The 25,438-nt window shown below is 35.1% G+C and overlaps 1 pseudogene; it reads left to right on the top strand.

The window, feature by feature from the left end:
• The window catches only part of LOC113106823 (importin-11-like), a 118,624-nt pseudogene that overhangs the window by 1,576 nt on the left and 91,610 nt on the right, over window positions 1-25,438 (top strand).

Below are 25,438 nucleotides of genomic sequence, written 5' to 3'. Positions count from 1 at the left end.
GATGTAACTAAATTAGTGTCATTTGGAACTGCAGACCATGAAAAAAAAATCCAGGTTGCTTTTCAAAATGTTTCATTTGATGGCTGATGACTGATGACTAAGTGACTAATCCTTCAAAATGGTCATATTTATTTAGCCTGAACAGCATTTTTTCTTTGTATCCTAATTGTAAATGCAAAACACTGAATAAATGCAGTGGGATTTATCATTTCTACCCTTGTTGTTTGCTTTATTCAAACCTCTAATTGTTTCATAAATTTTAATTTACAATTTAGTCAAGCTTGTTTTTCATTGTTAAATATCAAACTAAAAACAGGTACTAATTCAGTGAAAATCCTCTAAAGTACCAAGTATTTAAAGATGTTATAAGCATTTTTGTTTCCCTTGCAGCACCAGATGGAATTGCAAAAACAATGAATTTCCTCAAACATTCCAAACTCTGAACAATCTCATAACGCAAGCTGCTGTTGCTAGAGGACTGAATTCAAGTTTTATGACTGGCTAACATCTGTGGGCAGTGTGTGGTTTCTGTTTTTGGTGTTAACAGAGCCTCAGGCAATGCAATGTTGTTTCATAGGATCTTTTTAGTGTTTCTGTCAGGTCGAATCCTATGAATGTTCTGGTTCTTCAAAAATAATGCTTACGCATATACAAAGTCACATGAAATAGAGCTCTGTATTGCAACTATCTCACACATCACTATACAGTAATCTTTTTATGTGTACTACACATAGATACATAATGACTGATGCATCACAATCATAATTAAATCACTATACTGAAACATGTGAGATATTGGTTTCTGTTTCTCATGCCTTTAGCTCAGTTAATTTAATTGTTGAAAATTATATGCATGAGCACATAAAAAAACATCAACACGTATTGTGAGAAATGGAATTACGATATAATATTGTATCAGACAGGACAGTCCCGGTATCAAGGGTCGAGCATAGTTAACTGCAGTACTTAAAAACCTCTTTGTCCGGTTGTTCTGTGGTTTTGTCCTCCAGCCCTCAGAAGTGACAGAGCAGCCGATTTCGAGAGACTCTTACTTTAGTGCTTCTGTCCCCTGTGGCCTCCAGTGAACGCCCTGATTAATTCGATTCTGTCGCCCTGCTGTAATTCACAGAAACTCTTCAGTCCAAATTCTGGTTAGTCAGTGACCCGCTGGAGATTTTAGCTCTGCTGAACAAAAGTGCTCAGTCTTTAAAGGTGTACTAGGTTAAAAGGGTGTGATTTTTTTTTTTTTCAGCTTAGAACAATGTGTACTCAGGTTTTAGTGCCATTGTTGCTGTACAGATTTTACATTAAAAAACAAAAACAAAAAAACATAGGAAATAGAAGGGTTCCATTCAAAAGCTTGAGGTCTGTTAGGTGATTTTTCTTTTTTTTATTATTTAAAGAACATTTAAAGAAGTCTATCATGATCTCAAAGGCTAGATTTAAAAAAAAAATAAAAAATATATATATACAGTAAACCTTAATGTGAAATATTATTACAATTGTAAATAGCTTTTTTTAATGTTTTTTTTATTCTTGAATTTAGAACGTTTTCTTTATTTAAAATTTAACTTTGTTATTAGTTTAAAAAAAAAAAAACATTGTGCTGCTTAATATTTTTTTTTTTTTTTTTGTAGAATTTATTTTAAATCGAAATCTTTAGTAAAATTATAAATGCCTATGCAGTCAACAATAATAATAAAAAAAGAACCTTACTGGACTTTTGCATGGTAGAGTGATTGAGTGATTGGTACTTTTTATTTTGTGAAACATTTTGCTTGAAAAAGTGTGCTTTGGCTATCTTTATTAAAAATAAATGTCACTTGTATTGATATAGTTGTTTTACCTACTGTATAATGCAATGACATTCATACATTTTTAAAAAGTGGCCTGAGTGACCAAAATACTTTTTAGTGTCCCTGTTTTCCTCTGTGATTCAGGGACACTCGATTCAGTATTGACAATCTCCTTTCTATCTGTCACACTCTCTATTTCTCTCTTTCTAATCAAGTACTCTCTCAGTAGAAGAGAAATCATCTCTCCGTGCTGGTCTCATCACTAATTTTAACGAGCTGGTCAACCAGGTTAGTGTATAGTGTACATACAGTTATCACTATATGAAGAGAAATGCAGTTCATTCCCTGACCATGTGCTCTTCCTGTTCTGTTTATGCCCAGTCATCTAATAAAAAGAACGATCAGACATGATTGAGTACCGTTAAACTCTGTTTAGTGGGTGAGAGTCTGATCTGTGATTCTAGTGAAAGATCAGTTGGCCTGTAGTTGAATTGCACTTAAAGTCTGTGCTGTAATGTGTTGTTGAGCAATCCTGGAGACATTGATTTTTTTGGGGCACTTTTATACAGTGCATTAATTTTGACCCGAAAATATCTGCATCATTAAAAGAAAATCCATTATAATAAAGATATGTGACATCCATGGATTTGAATCAACATCTGTTTCTCTTACAATAACTGTAGATGTTTGATTTTTAGTATTATTGGGAGATGTTGGTTTTGAGGGAATGTGAACAATAACACAAATGATTAAATTAAAAACAGAAAAAACATTTCTTTTGAACATCCATTTATCATGATATTTTTCTCATTTTATACAGCGTTTTTCAATGCATTTGTTTCTGTGTCCTGCACAGTTTTTTAGATGGGTTGGTATTACACACTATTGGTTTATTATTGCCTAATGACTGTGCTCAATTCTTGTTGTGGAGTAACATCACATGCACATGAAAATTAATTGTAGGCTTAAATGTGCTATCTTATTAAAGACCATGGCACTGACACTGTACGAATAGCTGGAGACTTGCATACATTAGTTAAGGAAGAAGATGCAGTGCACAAACACTGACCTGTCATTTCCACATTGGATGCAAAAGTGACAATACAAAAGTAAATAAAAAAAATTACAGAAATAGATAGTGAAGGTTTTTGCAAAGATTGCAATAATATTCATATATTATAAATATTTATTCATGTAATTATTTGATAGCTTAACTTAGGAGTACACTGGTAGCAAAACAAAGGTAGTGGAAAGTTCAGTTCTCAGGAAACGCACATAATAGTGAAATGCATACATTACATGCACTGGAAGTTGCTTTGAATCAAAGTGAATGTTAAATGCATAAATGCAAATGAGAAAATATATTTGGAGATGTGCAGAATGTAGCACTAATTATTCCCAGACAGATCACTTGAATGGAATATTTTGGAACTTTGGTCTAATTTGCAATTATAATCTAACATTGCTGTGTAATTTGCATTGAGTGTTAGATAATCAGAACAGATTACTGCTTTGCCGAAAAACTAAGCAAAACAAAACACGCACATGAAAACAATTGTGCAACGCTTATACATGCACAGTTTTCCCAATGAAATTATTAGTGGGTGATGAATATGGTGATTCTGCCTCCCTCAGTATTGAATATTTTGTTACATTTAAAAAAGTAAAATATGATATATTATAAGTCTCCTCCTTCATTACAGCCACAAAGTCAAAGAGATTGAATTGTTGTAATTGCTGCTTTAATGGTGGTAACACTTCTGCATTTATGGATATTGGATTAATTATTTTAATTAAAATGGTTAATAAAAATCTCATAACCATTTAAGACGTGTTTGAAAGGGCTAAATGCCCACAGGAAGTGATGACTGTTACTTCAATAGTCATTCATTTCATTTGAAATGAATATTGATGTATTCACAGCCATCTGTGAAATCTGCTGCTGGATGTGTCCTTGAAATGTAGCTTTTATTGCAGATCGGGATACAGATAGCAGTGCTGATCGCTAAAGTGCCACGTCTGGACTGTCCTCGGTACAGCTGATCCCTATTCTGCTGGATACTGTGAAAGTTCACCTTCTACCACATCTCCAAGACTCTGGTCTCCAAACGCCTCGTTCTGGATGTGAGTAGAGACCTCATGCTCCTTACCTTCAACTGTCTTGTTTTCTGCTCAACCTTTTCCTTAGAATTTTTTTTCCTTGTAGTTGAATATCAAGTTTATGGACATTGGCTTTCTTGAGGTATGAAAGATGTAACGGTACTTTCGTGTGTGTGAAAACATGATGGAAAGCTGGGAGGTTTTTAAAGAGGGCTAAGGGAATTATACAATTGAATTTGATGGCATTTTGTTTTTATCTTAGCTCCATCTAATAGGTTACCTAATAAAGTAGTGCACTCAATCGTAATGCTGCTTTGTCCACGGGGGTTATGGGGAAACAGCTCTAATTCTTCTGTTCCATAAGTGCCACCTAGTGTCAGAGAGTGGTTTTATAGAATTACACTTACTGTACATTAAGGCTGCATGCAGTTTTTGTCTGGCCAAAAAATTTGGCCAGACAATATTAAAATAAATATTAAAGGGTTGATGAAGAACAAGCTTAAGTGGATTCTACACATTTAAAAAAATTCGGATCAAGTTTCTAGAATTATCTTTGGCTCAGATAAAATACCTATAACCATTTATTAATCAGTTAGCATTTTGATGTGAGGTTTGGCATTTTATGAAACTTTTTCAAAGCTTTATTTTAATATTTCATATATTTATTAGATAAACAGTTGCCCGTCACGTTGCAATTTAAAATCCAGACATCATTGGTAATGTTATTGTTTTAGTGTTTATGAAAACAAAAAGTAATTTTATTTATTGTTTGTTGATTCTAAATATAAAACTTGGTGAAATGATTTATGTGTCAGTCATTTTTATACCGTAATTATACTGACATGTGTATTTTGTAATGAAATTAATTGTCTGAAATTGAAAGCTGAGAAATGCTTTTTCGGGTAATGAATATATATATATATATATATATATATATATATATATATATATATATATATATATATATATATATATATATATATATATATATATATATATATTAGACAAAAAACAAACTTTTTTATTTTTGTCTAATATAATGCACACATTACAGATATGCAATGATTTTAGAAAGAAATTGCTGTTATCATTATTTTTCTTATTTATTTATTTTTTTTAAATAATGCATTCAGATAATTCAATAATTGAAAAACTAATGTATTAAATAAAATAATGTAGTGTTGTGTGTGAGAGAGAGAGAGAGAGAGAGCAAGATAGAGAGAGAGAGAGAATGCATACATACATGCATGTATTTATTAATATTCATAATTATTGTTATCAAAATTATTTAATTAGTTTTGTATTTATTTGCTGGGCACGGGTATTTTTTCCAACCTTTTTTTTTTTTTTTTTTTTTTTTTTTGATAAAAGAGCATCTCAAAGAACAGCTTTCATTAACATGGACAATCAATCATTCATCTTTTTTTTCAGCTTGACAAACATTTTCCTCTAGGAGGCACTGTTCAGCTGCACTCATGCACACCCCCTGCCCCAGTTCACCGAGCATCCCAGGAGATGCTTGAGCACTCCTGTGTAAACTATCAGCAGATGTTTTGACTTGGAGCTGCATCACATTTCCCCCTCCTCTACATTCCACTGATCTTCTGACTGGCCGCTAGAATTGCGGAGATAAGACACATGTACCTTCCCATGTTGTAGCAAGACAAGTGATTTATCACTGGCTTTTCTTCATGTTAATGCAGGTCCTTTCTTCTCCACTAAGACATGATTTTCATTTAACCTTTCAAAACTCTTTTCTCAACATCACAATGTGAAGAGCTTTCTTAAAACAGTGATTCTCAACCAGAAAACAGTTTTACCTTTGCTTTGTTAAAACTGTAAAACATACTTAGTGATATTATTTTTTAAATGAGAGACAATTAAATCTTGAGATTGTTTCTGCACGAGTTCCTCTTGAACTCTTAAAAGCTAATGTATCTCATTAAAGGAAAAACTGCTTGGGAAGTCTTTTAAAGTCAATTATAGTCAAATTAATTTGCTTCATTATAACAAATAATAATGATGAATAATATAAAAAAATAATAATAAGAATAAGTGATTTAGTTTTAATGAATAGGTGTTATTGATGTGGTTTTGGTGGTACATGAGACAACCCCCCACCCCCAGCTTAAAACACTAAATGGTAAATAATAATTATTATTTTTACAATCATATTTCTCAATTTACAAAGAATAAAATGAATCCGAAAAGCTCTGCAGCAACATTACATAATTATTTAACAGTTCCCAAAAAAATGTGAATACAAGGATATTTAAAATGATATTCATGTCTCAAATGTGTTTTTGATCATATAAATGATATGTAAGGTTTGATTACTACCATTTTTCAAAATATCTACTTTTATGTTCCACAAAAGAAAGTAAGTTATACAGGTTTGAAATGACATTGTTGACCGAACTTTTATTTTTGGTTGAACTGTCCCTCTTTAAAGTGCTGTTTGGACATGAAAGACCTCCAGGACAGGTTACTTTTCATATAGGCTCATAAAGCACTGTCCAGGCTCACTGTAATAAAACACGATAAATGAGTAGTGGGTGTGGACAGGCTAACAAGAATGAATTGAGTGTCCATATGGGAACTATAGTCATCAGCCATGGTCATAAACAGTCTGATTTTATTGTGTTGGCATAAGGCTCACCGCAGGCATCACATTAGCCTTGAGCTTTTCAGAGAGGAAATCCGTGACTCACTAATTCAAAGCAGAAGTGTGCTTCAGCACATCAGTAGAGCTGCACAGTATGGGGCATTTATGAATGTTCATTCTGAATTCAAGACATGATGCTTCTAAAGGTGTGACAAACACACAAGCTCCTCTCATCCAGGTGCTTGTCACATGGGATCTTCTGCCATTGTTGGTGAGCAGCATGCAAGTTACATGCGCAGTTATATAATGCTATCAAATAATTGAAAAATTCAGAGTTGATTTAAATATAAATTATACTTATAGAGATATTTTCTTTGAACATCATGGCAATATTTAGATTAAAATTTGCACTCTTTTTCCCCTCTATGGTTTTCTACAGCAACACGATGACAGTAGCTGTTTTAATAGCTAAAAGTTTAAAGACATTGATGTTCAGTCCGCACAACCAGCATGCAACCTCTGTTTAAAAATTGTTTGTCTCTGTTTTGAGTGAGCATTTACAGAAAGAAAACATGTCTGAAGTTGTACAGTGTGAAGCTGACAGCAGTTGATATAATTGGTCTCTGAGTGCAAGGATCATTTAAAAGCCTTTGCGGTAACAAAGAAAAAGCAAAACGGAGTGCAGCAGAAAGTAATATATTTTCATAGTTACAAAAAAAAAATTTTTTTGTGCATTTTGTTTTTTGCAGCTGCTACACCGACATGGATAAGGCTGGCTATACACTAAGGGTCCGTTTACATCACAATGTTTCAGCCAAAAATTAGAAGCTTTTTATGTGTTTTGACTGTTCGTTTATACGACAACAGCGTTGGGGACTGAAAACTCATATTTTTGAAGATGCCACCGTTATCGTTTCTGTATAAACACCCAATACTGGGAATCTTTGAAAACGGTGATGTCATGTGTGTACATAGTATGTGTTAGGTATGTAGACATGCACAGTGCATGCCGATTTTAAAGGCAAGCTCGAACAAACATACACAACAACGGCGGAGTATATGGTACTGTTGTCGCTGCTTGAGAGTTTGCTGACACTACTTCAGCAAAGTGTGGATTTACTTCACCAATATTACCATCAACAGCAGAGACGCATAATATACGTCATATAATCAAGAATAGATGATTTTGGTCCGAGCATCTCCGAAACAGCAAGTCTTGTAGGGTGTTTCTGGTATGCAGTAGGTAGTACCTAAAAACATGGTGCAAGGAAGGACAGCATCGTCAGGTGGCCCAAAGCTCACTGATCCAGGTGGGGAGCAAAGGCTAGCCCGTCTGGTCGGATCAAACTGAAGAGCTGTTGGAGTTCGAATTGCTTAAAGACCTAAAGCTGGCTTGGAGGACAAAAAGGTGTTAGAACACACAGTCCATCACAGTTTGCTGTGTATGAGAAGAAGCCAGGCCGGCGGATTGAAGCAGTGTTATGCTCTAGGCAGCGTTCTGCTGGCAAACCTTAGGTCCTGCCATTCATGTGCATGTACCACTTTCCTAGAGATTGCTGCACACCACATATACTCCTTCATGGCATTGGCATTCCTTGCTCTCAGTGGTCTTTTTCACTGCACCCTGCCACACTGAAGAAATTGTTCGGGAATGATTTGATGGACATGGCAAAAAGTGCTACACTGGCCACCAAATTTGTATCACAGTTTGCTGTATGTGCTGGACCAAACCCAATCCATTTTGTTCCCACCTAGCAACTTGTAGGTTTTTATTTAATGTCTTGATGCCAAATACCACAGGACATGTTCAAAAGTATTTAGTTCAAAGTATTAGAGCTGTTTTGGCAGCACGAGTGGGAGACAGGTGGTTCTAATGTTGGGGCTGATCAGTTTATATTTCTATAGTTAATGGCGATTTTGACTTATAAGCTTATAGTATTCTGACTGAGTTGAATTAGTTGAATGAATGCTATTGTAAAATTTAATTCTAAACAACAGACATCACATACAGTACATTTATAATAATTCTAAAAATGTCCATACAAAGTAAAAAATGCCTCTGAAAATCAGTCCAGAGGGCAAATATTGGCCCTTTATGGAAAAGTACTTTTCTGACACTGTTTTGAATTCGAGTAAGTAAAAACCGTATTGTCTGGCGAGTTTTTTGGTTTTGTACTTGATGTGAATAGGCCTTACAAGTGAGTCAGTTTTTTAAAGTAGTTTACAGGTACAGTTATATCATGTGGCATGTTTTCATTATGCTTCCCATCTAGTAAGAGATATGTCACAGTCAAGCCCAGAGCACTTATCCATACATGTTGTGGGTCCTGAACCCCTCAACATCGTGTTCAGTATTCGACAAGCGTTCACTTGCTTTTTGAGGCTCCTGGAGCTCAGTAATATTCTCCGGTGGTTGTATTGTAATGAGACATGCCAGGTGCTTTGCTGTTGATAACTCTCAAGTCTAGAGGCCCAATACACCTCAAAGCTCCAGAACGGATATTTCTTATTATAGGCTAGGCAGTGAACACCTGCCATAGGCATATTTAATTGTGTGCGCATGTGACAATCTTCATCTGGAGGTGGGGAGTGTATGTAAACCGCAGCTGCGCACTGTATTCCTCAATATTGAGCAACTTGGGAGCAAAGTTGCTTGTAATCTTTCTTCTAGCTAATGAACCTGCACAGAGCAAGCGTCTTCTGTTAAGCATTGATATGAGGCGCTGTGTATTGTGTGGAATTAGCGCAAATTTTCCCACCTATCTTTGTAGGGAAGTTTTTTTTCAAATTGACTGTGTTCCAAAAAAATACAAATTTAATTCTACATGGATATAAAGCTGATGGATTGGCTTTACTCACCGCACCAACAGCAGCAATTTGTTTCAGGTAGTTTTGAGTCACTTCGAGGATTTATTTGCTAACAAACTTTAAGAAGTGAAATCTGCAACTTTGCTGTAAAGATAAACTTAGCGAAAAGATGATTTTGAAAAATGGCATGTGCACTTTTTTCCACTTCAACTTCTTTTCAAGACATCTTTCTAGTATTTTTTTCTGTCTTGTGTTGTAAATTAGTCTGCGTTTACTGAGTGCTAGAGTGAATTCATAATCTAGGTGAAGAATAAATAGTCATCATTGGCAGAAATCAGACTAACCTTGAGCACTTTAATGACCGTGCTAGCAGCCACGCTTTCAGTATTTCATGTCAAACAAATCATTGAGGTGCAGAGGCCAAAAGTGTTGTTCGGCTTTCTCAGGCACTTCACATAATGTTAACAACTGCTGTTAAAGAGCCATTTTGGGTAAGGAAGTCTATAATACCTTCAGAAAAACATCCGTTGGCAAATTCATCTCAGCACCAGCACATCTACTAGCCTATATTATATTGTCACATTAGTGATATTAAGCTTTTTATAAAATTGTATTTATTTGAAAACTATGGCATTATTTTACTGACAAATGTCGAGCACATTACAGCAAAAGCAGATTAATACAATGAGCGAATCTCTCCATTCGCGAGCGGATTTCCTTTGCTCTCACACAAAACTGGACTCGAGCGCTCAGATACATGCTGCTCTCACCTGAAAAAATGTGCACAATTAATTGATATTAATCCTCGCGCATTGTATTGATGTGCTTTCGCGTAACAGTAATGCGCTCTCGACATCTGTCAGTAAAATAACGTCATAGAAATTTGAGAAAGCTGCATTTTTTCAGCCAACAGGGCCTAACAGGGCCATGCTACATGCATGCTACATCTTTTGTGTGTGTGTGTGTGTGTGTTTTGCTTTTGCTTTTGTTTGGTTTAGTTATGTCTTGAACAACTCTAGACTGTTGTTGTTTTTTCTGTTTTATTTTATTTGTTTGATTATGTTTTGTTTAACTTTGTCTTGACAAGCCTGTCGGTTTTTTTGGCTTTTTTCTGTCTTGACAACACAGGTTTTTATTTTTTTGGTCTTGAGTGTCGTTTTTTGTTTTGTTTTGATTTGACAAGACTGTTTTTTTTTTGGGGGGGGGGGGGGGAATACCATCATTTTGTTTTTTGTTTGCATTTTTGGTTTTAACTTTTGTGCTTGTTTTACTGTTTTGTTTTCAGTATTGATAATAAAGATAAATCATGAGGGTGATCAGGAATTTTGGCTTGAAGTAGATAGTAAGATAATGAACTAACTGTACATTATCACTCGCATGTAAACATTTTTATGAATTCACATAACTATATATATATATATATATATATATATATATGAATTTTGTATATATATATATATATATATATGAATTTTGTTCTTAATTAAAAGGAGTCAAATATGTGATTTTGTAGATGAGATACCTGTATTTGTACCTTTTTTTAGCATTGCCCATTTTTTTTGTATTATACAAAACAGATGATAATATCAAATGCATAATCAGTCTAATCATCTAATGGCTAATCATCACAGCAGCAGGAGCAGGACACTGTCAAGTGTGAGCATAGTATATCCATTCCACACAAGTTAGACCAACAATTTATTAAAAACTTTCCCTGACCTCAATTCTGGGCGAGGGCAACTAGCACTGAAACAGCTCCTCATCCTCACTGCTCATCTTCAATTCTGATTATTTTCTCTGTCAGTTTTCAGAAGTTGATGCAGAAGTTGACGTCAGCCACACACATTTGTTGGGGAAAATTTGTGCATATGTCAAGTTTATTGCTTGACTATAAATTGCGTAGGTTAAATGTTAAAGTTTCTACCGAGAGATTATACTTAGTTTTAAAGTTGACTTATTTTGCTGTGAAAAATTAGTTTGGAGTGGAAGGAAATAATTAGTTTGTGCTGACCCCTCCATCTGACCTGTAGCATGACATAAGCGGCTAATTCTGTTAATAGTCATGTTTTGTGCAGTGTTCTCAATGTGGTCAGTAATGATTGGATAATACAAAATTCATTATGACATTAGGTAATATCTTATAGATATAAGAATAAGAACATCCATTTCCATGGTAATTTAGCAATCAGTATACATTCTTAATTGCATGATATGCTTCTGTTAATGAACATAATTTAAAGATGATTATCGCAGCTGTTCCTTCATTCTGGCTTTTGGTAATTGCTTTTCATTTTACCTGTTGCTAGGCTGTGTTACCAAGTCCATGCCATACAATGCACAAATAACAACAAAAAACCCTCATGCAGTTGGAGAGATTATTTTAAAATGTGCTTCACTCTCTACACATCATTTGCTCTCATGATAACTATCATTTTCCACCTGGTCTTTCCAACAGTTGCTACATTTGCACTACAAATGGCAAATAACTATTTTCAGCCTTTTGGCAAATGTAAACAGCATTTGCAGTGTAGATCAAAATTTCAATACTAATTGTGCAGAAAAAAAAGTGTCTTTGCAGATGCACAAATTGGACACCTTTTGCATATTCTACAGATGGTCTTTCATCTGTAAAATGAGGATGTTGATGTCTTTCAGAACAAGAACGTTTGCAGTACATCAAATGGCAGTCTGCTGATTGAGATAGAAGAACTCTATGCTTTTGTTGCTTCTGAAAATGCTTTTTTAAAAGCAAGTATAATAAATCAGTGGCATGTGATGGTGTCTGAAATGAGGAGACAAAAACATCTCTCTTGGAGATTTTCTTTTTTTTTTTTTTTCAAGTGTTCCAGTTCCATGTGAGGTTTATACTTATATTTAGAGATGTAATATTTAAATATGAATTGACTTCATTTAAAGGAATTGTAATTATCAATAACAATGTACTTTTTTATTATAATTGAATTGAACAGTTTTAGGACACATAAATGCTGTAGTGTCAGATGTTTTTCAAGGCTGCATTTGTTTTATCAAAGAAGAAAAAAATACAGTAAAAACAGTACTATAGTCAAATATTATTGCAATGTGAAATAACTGTTTTCTATTTAAATATATTTAAAATGTAATATATTCCTGCATTGGGAAAACTGAATTTTCAGCAGCCATTACTTTCGTCTTTAGTGTCACATGTTCCTTCAGAAATCATTCAAATATGCTGATTTCTATTAATTTTTAACATTATTTTTTAAATAAATTTTTCCTCTCAGTTATCTTTTATTATTATCTTTTTTTTATTATTTTTTTAGGAGATTCTGTTCTGCAATGCGGTGTGCAAAAACAAATAGGAATTTGTGATATATGGAATTCCTAAGGTCGCTTTTCAATATAGAAATGCTTTGTGTTATCTTCCTGTCCATTGTGGACAAATTCTTATACCCTCATTCCCTAACCATCAGCTCACTAGATGCTCAGCCTGTAGCGACAGGTCAGGTGTGTGTTTGTGCCTTCTGCAGCCCTATGGCTATTGCAGTGGTGTAAATGATGTGCCACATGTGCAAGACTTAAGAATGTCCAGGGAAATACAATATACTCTGATCACAATCTCATGTGTTACAGAATCATTGACAGCAGATTAATGTGATTCTGTTGAATTAGATTTGACAGAAGAAATCATTCTGTGACCTCAATCGGAAGCCATTATTGATTGCATGTAAGAAGGTATGTGATACGAATATAGATGTTGTTTTTATGTGAAATATAATTATATAAATATGGAAATCACTGCCCCTTGGTGATCTTGCTTATGGAAACCTACAGAACAGGCAGTAATGCAACACCTTTGAGTTCTGATGTAATGTGTGGAAATGCACTTTCCATGTGCAGGCTAAATTAATTACTTTTTGATTCTTTTGGATTGTTTCTACACTAAAACTATCTTTAAAACACTTTAGACTTATTTTTTAATTAAAGAAGTCTCATATGCAGCATTTATTTGATCAAAAATACAGTAAAACAGTAATATTGTGAAATATTATTACAATTTATCAGAACTGTCAGCATCATTACTCCAGTCTTCAGTGTCACATGATCCTTCAGAAATCATTCTAATGCGCTGCTTTGCTGCACATGAAAAATATCTTATTATTTTCAATGATTAAAACATTTTTTTTAAAACTGTAATACATTTCTGAAGAATTTGAGCACATAATAAATGCCTTTACTGCCACTTTAATGCTTTGATCAGGTTCATGCTTTGTTGTTGAATAAACAAACAAACAACAATTTCACTTACCCTAAACATTAGAAATGTTTAATGTGTTAAAGCAATAGTCAATTTAAATGTTTTCAATATTCAGTCAGTTTTAAACATTAGACAAGGTTACACAAATCAGGCTTTCAAACATTTGGTAAGAGGTTTTCATACCTCCAATTTTTCCCTCCTGAGGTTTAAGCACCTCTTTTCACTGACCATTTGTTGAAAACAGAAAAAATATATATTTTCACACCCATTTTTGCGCCCTCTTTGTGTAAAGTGCAGTATCCTTTAGTCACACCTTTTTGATGCATATAACACTTTACAATTTGCTATCTCTCTCTTTTTTTTTTATTCTGACTTTCTGTAAGATGTACAGAAACGGGTCATACATTTTCACTTTTCGTGCATCTCCCGTGGGCATTCAGCCAGGCACGTTGCCATAGTGACAAGAAGGCCAAGCCCCAGTCTGCAAATTGCTTTCTTTCCAACCCCAGTGTGACACACACCTTCTGTAATATGAGGGTAGAAGATGATGCTTTTCTCATGCAATGCATTTTAAGTTAATTTCTAAGTAACAGCTGCCTTAGTGAATAGTGCTTTACTCTTGATTGTAATATAATTGTAGTTTCTTTCGAGTAGTCACTATTATGTTCTTTCCTTCCCTGAAAATGCCATTTATCATTATGAAAAGTCATTTATTATGCAGCTCATATATGTAATTAATGCTAATCTATCATCATCTGCTCTGCAAAACAGAAAACAGAATGAGTTTTTGTTCTTGTCGGGTAGATCCTCTGAAGTGCTGTTCAAGGAAAGAGTTACGTGCCGCAGTCTTCGATGACGTGCTTGCGTGCTCTCGGGTGATTTGAGAAAGTCTTTAAATGAACCGTGGAAGATATTACTGCTGACGTCTCACTGTCCTCAAGCTATGACGAAAAGGCTTTTTCTCTGTGTGCTGGATGGTTTTGTAATATGAACTGTATGAATCACAGTTTTCTTCATATTGTAGGTTGTTTGGTCGGACAGTTTGCCATCAGGCAATTTTGCTTCCGTTCTGAGACGTTTCTAGTGTTGCTGTCCCTACTATGAAGATTTTCGTTGATGGTGTAATGCCTTAAATAAATTAAGCTGTTAAAGAATCACTGCCCTTAAGAAATATCTGCTGCTGTGTGAATATTGATGTCACCCGTTTATCAAAATAAACCCCTTCTGCTTTAAACACGATTATGGCTTTTTACCAAATAAATAAATATATGCATATGGAATAATCTTACTTGTGAGAATATATGTATATATGGTATGCACAACGCTGACCTCCATACGTCATCCTCCCGAAACTGCTTCCATGTACAACTGTCGGAGACATTTTAAATATGTTTTTTTTTTTTTTTCAAAAAAAAAAAAAAAAAAGCGCTGTCCTTCGGATGAGATGTTAAACTGAGGTTCTGACTCTCTGTGGTCATTAAAAATCCCAGGATGTCTTTCAAAAAAGAGTAAGGGTGTAACCCTGGCACCCTGGGCCAAATTCGGCCCATTGGCCTTTGACCTTTGACCTCGAACCATCCTCATATCTGCTGATTGGCTACATCACACTGTCCCCTCTCCACCAGTAAGCTGGTGTGTGTGGTGGGCGTTCTGGTGCACTATGGCTGCCGTCGCATCATCCAGGTCGCATCATCCCCCTCCTATGTAAAGCGATTTGAGTGCCTAGGAAAAAAACGATATAAATGTTAGGAATTATAATTATTATTATTATTATTATTATTATTATAAATCCCATATTCTGCATGTCCATGTTTAAGATCAGCTGAGACATAGTTAATAGTTAATATTTACTAAACTAAAGTGTTATATATCTGCTGTGTTTGTGTGTGTGTGTGTGTATAATTATGTATATGTGATATTATTGTGTATAATATATATAAACATGAATAAACATTCAAAGGTATGTTACAAGATTACAGTTTGCTGAATCTGTATCCTGTGTCATATAATTACTCAATCAGTGTTTCAAACATGCAAAGATGTCATTATAGCTGCTTGTAAACAATGTCATGTAATATCACATTTACCTCAGAAAAGCATATTCTGTGACCATAAACTTGTTAGTCAGCTGGAAAAATGAATTATAGAAGGGGCATTTTGTAAAACATATGCACCACCATATAACATTTCATTATTATTTTTACTGTTCTTTAATGTTTCATTTAGGTTTGAATACATCCATAAAGTTTTTATTACAGCCAACATTTAAATGTGTATATTTCCAAAAATGAATTGGAGTAGATTTGTGCATTTTTTTTATTTATATAAAAACCTAATTTGTAATGTAATATGTGTTTATATATAAATCATTCATATAATTAATTTCAACCTTCAATGTTATAGTAATGTTACCATCTCACTCTTATTTATATTTTACAGCATTTGTTGAGATTTTTTTTCTTTTAGAAAATGTGGCATGTACTGTACCTGATACATATCCAGCATAATCGATACTGAATCGAATCAAATCAGAAATTGAATTGTGAAATTTGTCAAAATCCAGCCCTAATGATGAATGAACCTATGATGCTCTCTCTTAGTCTTAGCAAGTGTTCAGTGTTAGCTGAGATTATAACAGTAAAAAATAGGTTAGAAATCATTTTCATTTATTGTCTTTGCAAATTCTATTTAGTTAGTTAGCAGCTCCAGTCGTGTTCTCCAAAGCAGACACAGGTCATGTAGTTCCTGACTGTAGAAGTCAAAAAGTACATCAGGAATCATCAAAGAGCTGATGCAGCATCGTCTAGATCTGCAGTGGGCCCAGGGGTACAAGCAGAATGAAAAATGTGAAGTTCTCCCTTATGAAGAAAATCATTTTGGGTAATCCTGCAGCTTATGCACAGTAGTAGCATTGGGGACTTGCTTTATCTGTCTATGGTGCTCCAAAGTAAAGTTAGCATAGTGGGTGCACCAAATCAAAGATGCGCTGAAGCAGCAAAGACTTTAAACATATCTGCCAAATAGTTCAATCACATCGTACCTCTGAACGCTCCCTAAAAAATGCTTCACCAAATGCTAATTTAGCCCCTGTTTTTGTGATTCTGTTTTTTTTTTTTTTTTAAGCTGGCGTCAAGCATCTATAATTTGCTTGCTCTCTGTGAAATCATCACACGGACATATTCCTACAGTAGATCTACGCAGGAGACCAACAGGCTGCTCTTAGCTCCCTGGAGCGTACTCTGATCTCTTTGAAAGGTACACAAACACACACACAAAAACACATACGGCCAGTGCTGAAACACTCATTGCTTCTTAGAAAATTTCCCAGCCTACACTTGCAGATTACAGACTTAAGCAGCGATACATAAAAGCACAGACACTGGTTGAGTTAATGTTGCAAGCCACTCACTGCTCTCGGCTGGATAACTTTAGTAGCTTAAAGCCGAGAGTCAGGCTTAGAAACTGAAAATATTCTGCTAATTTTAATTACTTGCCTGTTTGTCAGATTGATTATATGTATCTATCAACATTAATGTATTTGAAAGGATTTTGTGATAAAATGGAAGAAGCAGGTGGTTGTACCCAAATGTAGATTACTACCACTTAACATGTTGAACGAATTAATCCAATATAATTACTTGTCTATATAGTTCGTTTTTCATTTTTTGTAAAATGAGTGCCTAAAAAGGTGATAAGAAAAATTCTGTATTTTTTTTTCTATTGCTTTGAATGTTTTTTATTTTTATTTTATTTTTTTATTATTATTACTTGATAATTTCTTACAATTTGAATTGCTTGGACAGCATGGTGGAATCTTTGGAGAGAAATACTTTAATTATAGATACCAGTCAACGGTGCGAGGACCCTATTGGGATTGCTGAATTTATTATTTATTTTGTATAAATATTACAATTGCAGTTTTAACGACTTTTCAATTAGAGAATGCATGGGATATGTGTAGTTAGATTTGTATAATAAAATAATTAAAGGCATTAAAAGAAATGGTGACCCATGATATACGCTTTCTCTTTAACCATTCATCCTAGTAAAATTAGTGAAATAATTATTGTAAGCATACTAAGCATACAGATTGGAAGTATAGGGATAGTTCACCCAAAAATGAAATTCTGTCATTAATTACCCTCAAAATCGCAAGACCATTGTTCATATTTGGTACACAGATTTAAATATTTTTGAAAAACGGAACACAGTGAGATATGTGGGGGCGTGTTTAAATGAGCAGTATGAGGAAAGCATGGACAAGTCTTAACTTTTATAAAGAATTTCTCTTTTGCAACTTTACAGATCTTCTTTATGCATCAAAAGCTTGTAACACTCCAAAGAGAAAGGAAAACTTGATATCACATTATATGATCTCTTTAATAGCAAAACAGCTTTGTTTCTAATATTTACTCATTCCTCATAATATTAACTCATAAACTGCTTGTTTAGATCTGATCTCAAAGCCAGGGCTGATGTTTTCTTGTGTTCACTTTTAAACAGCTAATCACACTTTTTAATCACACTTCTGCACCCATACATACTCATTTTGAGGAAAGGCAGGTGTCAAATTGTAAAAATTTAGTAGATGTTTGCAAGGAAAATCAACCTGAGGGTTATGATGTTGGAGTTCTGACATTAAAAAAAAATCATTGCACATTAATGAGATGCTCATTCTCAAGTGGAAGATGGGGCTTGGGGGAAAAAAACAGGTCAATGTGAATATTTAATGCATTACATGTGCCCTGCAGTAAATGTGCCTTAAACATCGGAATATTTTTTCTTGAAACATAAAATCTTGTGTTGACAAGTACAACATAATAGTGATTTATTTGTTCATTTTGTTGTATCTAAATAGGTTAAATAAGAGTTTTGTGACATTATAATAAGACTGCGAGGAAAATTTGCCGGCACAAAGAACAAGCTGAAGTATAGCCAGCCTCTGCAGGAAGCCCATATGGTGCCTTCATCTCTTAATGCATCTGTGGGAGTTAGCTTATCAGAGAGAGTTTTCAGAATGATGCAAGCCTTCCTAAACCTTAACGAGGCTTTGTAAAAACTGAAATTGGCAGGAAACAATGAGACAAAGAAACAGTGTTGTAGCATTGACAGTACAATGCAACAGTGCAAGAAAGTATTTAATTTAATAACTGTTACGCTGAGCATTAAAATGTATTTGTTAGTCTCAAGGGACAGTTAGGATTGCTTCATATATACACACTATCTATATATAGTACATAGATGTCTTTATAGTGGTGCTGGGTATATTAAATATTCACAGTATATTCATGAATTTGACATTCCCATTTCTTCCGTTTCTGCTTCAAAGAAGATCCCATTTTTATTCCAAGTTTATATATACAACCCTTGATCCGGCAGTCCATTTGTTAGACTGTCAGGACGACTACGTCTTTGGAGCCTGTGCCACTGACATTCTGAATTTGAGCTTATTAGTTGCGGTAAAGAAAATGATGATGGCACCATTATTGATGCATTCTGGAGGTAAGACAACTCAAAAGAGAATATTTTCAATGAGCTGCTGCCTCCGGCTTTCAATCAACTGCCAAGCTACAGAAACATGGTGATCTCCCGGTAGGGTTGTAGCTCTCTTGTCTCTCTGGAGGACTTTAATGTCATCTTTCCTGCTCAAAGCCAGACAGTCAGTGTCATAAAATATCCAATTTTTTTTCCAGTCTTCTTCATCCTCAGTACATAATTAATCCATCATTATTAACTCAGAACATCTTTAGTCTACCTTTGCCTGAAGTCCAATGCCTGAAGTTCAGTCACCAGTGAGAAATCACATCGCAGGGAGTAAATATTTTTTTTTAGAATTGCTAATGGCATAAGAATATAACAGGAAGTAGACAGGGAAATATACGTACTTACCAGTCAGTAACTGATTAAATCTGGCTTAGCACAAAATCTTGTCTTTATATGATATACATTCAGGAGTATATATCATTTTTATTGTTGTTGTTTGTTGTATACTGTAAGTTTATATAAAACTTACTTATTTTTTGTATCTTAAAATACATTACAGTATATCTAGGAATAGGGTGTTTGAATTTTAAATATACATCAGGGTTATTTTTGTTAACTAACTGTTTATACTAATAATATACTAATAATGCTAATTTACTCTTTATAAAAATGTTGATGTATTTAATACAAAGCATGAGCTATCTAACAAAACCTACTCATTTTCAATGCCATGCAATAAAAAAGAAAAATAAAAGACAACATTCAAGTATGTCGATATAGAATATTTTGTACAATAGGAGCAATAGGTTACACTTTTTTTTAAGGTGTCCTTGTTACAGTGTAATTATTATTATACATTTAAGTATGGGGTAATATTAATTCACTACATGTACTTACTATATGGTTAGGGTTAGAATTAGGGTTTGGCTTAGGGTTAATTGCATATAATTATGCATCATGTATTGTAAATACACGTAACATACGTAATAAGGACACCTGAAAATAAAGTGTTACCGAACAATATAAAATTATCATATTTTAACTTAAATGTGTGTGTGCAGTTCATCTTAAGGCATAAAGAAATTAAATGTACATTCAATGTACGTTGACATTAAACCAATTGTTTATTGACTGCAAAGTTTTAGTGTTAAGAGGTGTAATTTACTGTTTGTGGTGCAGAAATTTCCATTTGTCAGCTCAGTGCTACTTGTGCCCTGTGTTGATCAAACTGGTTCCATATATTTAACGACTGTTCTAGGATTGTCTCCTGGCACGGCAGGCACTCTCTAAATCTCTCCTCCGACACACCACGTAAACAGCCTGTCCTTCCCCAACCTGAGTTAAGATTGCCTGGGGCTTCCTGCCAAATCTGCCTTCAACATGACCTGAGGAAGCCTAGATGTTATCAGCACCGATTGCACTGTGGTCGCTAACCACACCAAATACCGATGTTTAATTTACTGTCTCTGTCTACTTCCCTAGGGCTCCCTCAATGCAGTCTTTGAGCGGCTAAAGCAGTTTCTAGAATGCTGTGAGTTCCAATGGCGTTTTTGACTTGTTTTTTTCCATCGACAAACTTTTTAACACATCAACTTTTTGTGGTGTTGACCCCAAACAGTTAATTAATCCAATAATTTCTTCTTTTTCAGTTGATGCCATAGTAAAAATGTGCTATTCGCAGTCACCCATGATACATTCTGTCAGGAAAAGTATCCAGCAACAGGAGATTACTGAAATAAAGCAGGTACTATAGCATTTGACTGGTCATGTGGTATCACATGTCTGCTCCCGTGAGACAACCAAATCTATGTACAACAATTAGGCTACTTACATGACAGTTAAGTATTTTTAGTACTATTCATTTCTTTGTGGAAAACTTTTTTAATGAGGACAAATAACTAAGAACCCCTTTAAGAACTTTTCCCCCTTCACAATGTATGGTGACACTGTTTTTCCAATTAAATTTTATTCAAAGCTATTCCCATTTGGGAAATAAAGTGCTATTGTATTGAACATTACATTTACATTACATTTAGTCATTTTGCAGGTGCTTTTATCCAAAGCGACTTACAATTGGGGGATACATAAAGCAATTCTTTTTAAAGAGGCAGAGAGACACAGGAAGTGCTTGTAATACCAAGTTGTAGACATTGTTCAAATATGTACAAGCTAGAAAGAGGAATAAGGACTAAATAAAGAGAAAAACTTGGTTTGTGTGAGTTCACTGCTGTGTGTGTGTGTGTGTGTGTGTGCTTTGGATGGGTTAAATGCAGAGCACGAATTCTGAATATGGGTTTCCATACTTGGCTGTATGTCCCTTCACTTTCACTTTTTTTCTGGTTACTGAGTGAGGATAAAAATGTCCTGTTCATTTTTGAATGTCAGTTTAAGTCATTGACCCATCTACACTTTTTTAAGACTATTAAATAATTGTACATGAAAAGCTGTGCATTTTGAAATATGAATGGTTCCTTATACTTTAATATTATCTTTTCTCCAGCTTAATCGAAAATATTAAAATATTCTAAGTAAAAAAGGATTTGTTTGAAAAGAACTTTTAGATATTTCTGATTGAGAGCACAAGGTTAATTCTGACGGGCTGGAATTCTTTATTGCTTGAATATAGAGTGCATAGTCAAAGGCCGAACTAATTTATTTCTGAAAGATCACCACTTTAAAGGCTCAGTCGAAATTTCTGCTCAAGCAAAAGACAATAATGCCATATCTGCATGGTTTCACCTGGAGACACTGTGCCCTGCTTTTCCCAGCCTCGTCGTTGCATGAGTTATATATCATCAGATGAGACAGAAGCAAGCTGTTATCTACTGGTGATATCACAGGCAATATGTTCTCCTGGCTGGGCCGCAGGTCAGGTTCCATTCGGCCTGTTGGTATTTCAGTGTGGATGAGAGACTTAGCTTATGAGCAAACAGAATGTGAAATATCAACTCCGGGCCAGATAAGGTCCCCAATATAATCCAGGCTTTTTTGGTTCTATTAATTTCTCTGCATACCGAGAAATTGATGCCCAATCCCCTTGAAAGGTTACCCTGCTCTATCTCACTGTATCACGCTGTCCTGAGTGCTGACTTGTAAGGAAACAGATTAGTCTTTGCCGTTTGGGGCTGCTTATTATTGGTTTTGTAGTTTTTGGCTTTCGTTTGAGCCAATGCAATCAATATCAAGTGATGCTTTAAAGACACAGTTCGCCTAAAAATGGAAATTCTGTTGTCATTTACTCACACTCATGCTGTTCCAATCCTAAATGAATTATTTCACACAAAAAGGCCCTCTTTGTCATATAATGTATGTGAATAGGGACATTCTCAGTGTAGTTCTAGTAGGAAGCCAGCAGGTGGTTCCTGGAGAACTAATTTCCCCCTCAAGGCCATTTTCATGGTTGCATTCGCAAGGACTGTGTTACTAGTAGTTCATACAGATCTGTTTTAGACAGTACTCTGAAGTAGGAGCTAATTTAGTTCCCCTGAATGGAGTTCCTGTGGTATTCAGCCAATAGTTGTAGGAACTATAAAAAGGTTATTCGAGTGCAAAAGCCCCTTCTGAGGGCTGCTGTCAAGCTTCAAAATGACCTTAAAGCACCAAAAATATATTATAAAAAGTAGTTCAGATGTCTTATGAGCCAAGGCTTTAAAAGTCTATATTCCCAGAAAACCCTCCAGTGATCGAATCATTGAGTCCAGAACTGGATCAGGCGAACTTGTGAACAAATCGTTCAGACAGATTTTAAACCTTCATGAAGAAAGCTAGATTGGATTTCCAGTGAGTTAGAGCTTGAATTTCGATCTATTTAGAAGACTGAGAATACCACAAATGGACTGCTTTTATGATACTTTATGGTGATTTTTGTCATTTTGGAAGCTCGGCAGCGTGGGTGAGTAAATAATGATACAATTTATATATATATATATATATATATATATATATATATATATATATATATATATAATTTTTTTTTATTTATTTTTTTTTTTACTATTTGCTGGCCGGCAAGTTGGACAAGGCAGTCTTTGCAGGGTATAGCTTGAGAAGACCATTATTTTGTTTACCAAAGTTTTAAGTCTAATAGTTCAGTCACTTAGAGGGCAAAGGAAATAATCTGGGCACTTAAACATAAGATGTTGTACTTCTGTTCTGTGGTTTAACGTTGCCTCTTATGCTATTTACTAGCTGCTGGACTTCCTGGAACATTACCGTGGCCTTTCATCCCTCTCATTCAGCGTTCGCTGGAGTTCGCAGTCAGCTACGTGTTCACTGAAGCTGGCAAGGGAGTTGTTTTCAAGCATTTATTGTACAGTGCAGAACCTCGTCAAGATGATTGTCAAAAACAATGCCTACAAACCTGCCAAGAACATTGAAGGTAGGCAGCGTAATGACTTTGGCATGGCATGCCTCAATTTTAAGTATAGCTTATTCGAATAAGAAATGGATAACAGCCTTTAAACACATCAAGGGCATTTCTGAATTGATAGAGGGCAAGAGTGAATCGATGAGATGTTCATAATGAAATCTGGCTGTTCGGTCATGACTGAGGTAGATAGAGATTGAAGTAGACTGATATAAAAATGCCTCCCGTTTCAATGTTTTATTGTTTCACGAATGGATTGTAGGAGCACACAAGATGTTTTAATGAAAAATCTGATATCTTGAACATTACTATACGCAAAATTGTATATTAAAGTTATGTTGCAATATGCATTGCAGACAGTAAGCCAAAGAGTCTGGAGGCACATGCAGTTAAGACCAGATTATTTACACACCAAACGCTGACGGAGATTGGCAGGAGACTGGTGCCCAAATACTTTCTGCTGGTAGAGGAAGAGCTTTTTTAAATGTGAATTATGAATTTAATATCTGAAGCTGTGAAACTTTTTGTTTGCATTTTTCTGGGCTGTTTGTCCCTTGTAATCAGAGAGATGGTAGAGATAAAAATAATATAATTCATTACATTTATATAGTGCTTTTCCAGGCACTCAGAGTGCTTTAGGTTGTGAGGGGGGATCTCCTCATCCACCACCGATGTGCAGCATCCACCTGGATGATGCGACGGCAGCCATAGTGCACCAGAACGCACATCACACACCAGCTTACTTGTGGAGAGGAGACTGAGTGATGAAGCCAGTCAGCAGATATAGGGATTGTTAGAAGGCCATGATGGTCAGAGGCCAATGGGCAAGTTTGTCCAGGATGCCGAGGTCACACATCTACAGGATCTCGGTTTAACGTCTCATCCAAAGGACATTGTTTGTTGATAGTGTCCCCATCACTATACTGGGGCACTACCTACACAGAACACCTCTTCCAGCAGCACCTGGTTTTCTCGCGTCCAGGTACTAACCAGGCTCAACTCTGCTTGGCTTCAGTGGGGGACCAGTTTTGGGCTACAGGCTGATATGACTGCCAGGAGTAGAACTGATACACTTAGACAGAACCTTGAGAGCCACAGCTATAGTGGCAGGAGCATGTGCACCAATTGCTAGGTCACACACACACACACACACACACACACATGTGTATATTAGGGGTGCTCCGATCACGATCGGCCGATCGTTATGCGCATCTCTTCAGTAAAGTCGGTTCTCTAATCAGCAGTTAATTCCATCAGGTGCTTGATTTCACATAGAGCAGCTGTTACTACACAGAGCCGTTGTTAACTGAGAAGATGCACAAATCCACTTCATTTTCAGCGTTTTTTGGCGCATTTTAAAAAATTTTCATTTCTTTTTTATTCTTTTTTCGGGTTTGTACTTATTTTGTCTTTTGCGAAACATGTTAAGTATTTTTTTAGCTTCTAAAGTCCAGTACTAAGTGAAAAAATATGATTATTAAACAAAATGAGTAGAATTTACACATCATCATCCCATATAAATGCATGCATACATTAAATACCCACACCCATATGTATGTGTGTGTGTGTGTATAAATAATAATGCAAATACCAAATTTAAAATAGTATAATATTAACATTATATACTTATTTACATTATTATATTTGACATGTCTTTTTATTATTCTGGTTACATACATTATATGGGGTGGTGTTGGTGCAGTGGATAAGACACTTGCTTTGGTGTGAGAGACCAGGGTTCGAGTCCACTGTGAGACACCAATGTGTAGCTGAGCAAGACACTTAACCCCTAGTTGCTCCAGAGGTGTGTGACCTCTGACATAGAAAGTAATTGTAAGTCGCTTTGGATAAAAGCGTTAGATAAATGTAAATTATTTACAACGTACCATGAATTACACTCAAATATTGAAAATTGGCATTCTAAAATGCCACAGGATGTTATTTTCTAGGTTTTAGAACAACAAACTGAACCATATTGTTTCAGGTGTTCATTAATGATGACCATACATGTCTCAACCTGTCAGAAAGGAAGAGGACAGCAT

The sequence above is a fragment of the Carassius auratus genome, chromosome 8, assembly GCF_003368295.1.
Source record: "Carassius auratus strain Wakin chromosome 8, ASM336829v1, whole genome shotgun sequence".
Taxonomy (NCBI): domain Eukaryota; kingdom Metazoa; phylum Chordata; class Actinopteri; order Cypriniformes; family Cyprinidae; genus Carassius; species Carassius auratus.
Note: the sequence above shows the minus strand (reverse complement) of the source record. Positions and strands in the feature narration are given on the sequence as shown.